Here is a 2,264-nt window from a genome sequence, read left to right as displayed (position 1 = left end):
ACGCTGCTGACGTTTCAGCTGCTTCCACACTCGCCCCGTAGGGCTTACAATATTCTAAGAATAACTCCACAGTCCCCCTTTTTGTTTAGTGGGATATGTAGGTGGGCTATTTAAGGGGGTGGCGAGGATCTGTGTGGTCGCTACAAGTGTGTTTCGGGTCCTCTAGGCAGAACAGCAGGAGAGGCTTGCCTTGATGACTATAACGAGAAAGATTATTAAAAGCAGTATAGCCATGTAAAACCAAGAGCGGAGATTGAGCTCAGAGAACCAGTTTTTTGGATAGAGCCAGGTAGAAATATCATTGAGAGTATTAATGGTAGCTTGTTGGCTTTCTTATTGGAGTTCCTGTATTTGTGCTTGTTACTTAAGTTTTAGATTTTCAATGGAGAGGGGCGCCTGGGTGGCTCAGGGAGTTAAGGGTCTGCCTTCGGCTCAGGTCATGATCCCGGGGTCCTGGGATCGAGTCCCTCCCTGCTCAGCAGGGAGTCTGCTTCTCCCTCTGCTCCGCCCCCCTGCTTGTGTGTGCACTCATGCTCTCTCTCTGACAAATAAATAAGATCTTAAAAAAATATATTTTCAATGGAGAGATTCAAGGAGAGGAAGAGGCTTGATTAAGATGAGTTTTCAGTTGCCCCCAAGTCTTGTTATAGGGAATCGAAGTAATGCAGTAGGACGTGAACTCCGAGTCACGAGTTAATTGGGATCTAGTCCAGAGTGCCTGTTGATGTTCTCCTAACCAAATTTGTTAATTTTGACCTGTTCTTCTACATCGGCTGTAGTGTTTTGCATGTGTGAATGAACTTGTTGTGCCGTTTGGAGGGAAGAAGCCAAAGATCAGCAGCGATTGCTGCGGTAGCGGCTACAGCCATGATGCCTAAAATAGCTGCGGGCCCTTTTACAGCACCCCATGAGAGATCTTTGATAGGTGTTGGTTCCTTCTTCCTTTCCTTGGCCGGTGGCATGCCGGGTGGTGGGCTTACCGACATCAGGCTGAAGCATGGAAGCGGGCGTTTGAATTCCTCATGCCAGCTCATGGTGAGGCTTAGTCAGCCGAGCGGGTAGCCACATAGGACCTTGTGGAGAAAGCACAGCAGCGTAACCTCTCCCCCACGTGAGTAAAGGTACCGGGCCATTCCATTGTGGTCCCCCATTGGGCAGTCTGTACCATACTTGCAGTTTGGGAAGGGGTTCCTCAACCCAAAAATGCTTTGAATGAGCCGAATTAAAATGTCTGTCTAGTTGTACGTGATTAATAGTAAACAGTGCCTTCATTATTCTCGTTTGGGGGGCCTCAATCCCCCCCTTTTTTATGCAGAAGTAGTTTCAAGATACCATTGGCACGTGTGACAATGGCTTGACCTGGAGGATTTCGGGAGAATGCCAGGAGAATGTGTGATTCCCCAATCATTTAGGAGTTGGGTTATGCGATGGGACGTACAAGCCAGGCCGTTGTCCGTTTTCAGGTTTTGGGGGATGCCCATTATGGCAAAGCATTCCAAGAGATGATTAATGACATGAGAGGAGCCTTCACCGCTCTGAGCGGAGGCCCACAGACATCCAGAGTAAGTATCAATAGTAACATGTACCCATTGTAGTTGTCCAAATGAGGGGAAGTGGGTCACATCCATTCACCGTCGTCGATTGGTGGATAAACCACGGGGATTGACTCCTGCAGGAAGATGAGCAGAAGAAAATTGTTGGCAGCCGGGACAGGGGCGTATGATGTGTTTTGCTTGTGAAAGAGAGATAGCCAGAGAGATAGAGTGTAGCCAAAGCCCCTGCCCCTTGGTGAAAAAGGGAGTGAGAATCCAAGGCAGAGGAGAATAAAGATCCAGTAAGTAAGGAATCAGCAAAATCGTTACCCTCCGTAAAAGGACCGGGGAGATGAGAATGACTGAGCATGTGAAGGACAAACAGTGGGGAAAACCTGTGTTGTAACAATGCCCGAGCTTCAAGAAACATAGATAGTAGAGGGCGATCGGTGCGTGTGTGTGTGTTAAGAGTGGTGGTCGGGAGGTCCGTCAATAACTGTGCCATCAATTGGGAGTCTGTTGTTAGATTAATAGGTGCTTGAGAAAAGATCTTTAGAGCAAGAATGGCAGTAGCCAATTCTGCTCTGTGAGCGGGTGTGGTAAAGGCTTATAAGCATATTTTCATGTACTCCCCTGTTGCCATGTTACAGCCCCTCTTGCGGCTGTTTTGGAGCCGACATGGACACTGCAAGAGCATCAAAGAAGGTTTTATTAGAAATGAGAGAGTAGGGC

Source organism: Mirounga leonina, unplaced genomic scaffold (genome assembly GCF_011800145.1).
Source record: "Mirounga leonina isolate KUSES-001 unplaced genomic scaffold, KU_Mleo_1.0 Mir_173, whole genome shotgun sequence".
NCBI classification, from domain to species: Eukaryota; Metazoa; Chordata; class Mammalia; order Carnivora; family Phocidae; genus Mirounga; species Mirounga leonina.
The sequence above is the reverse complement of the archived record's forward strand: the minus strand, read 5'-3'. Positions refer to the sequence as shown.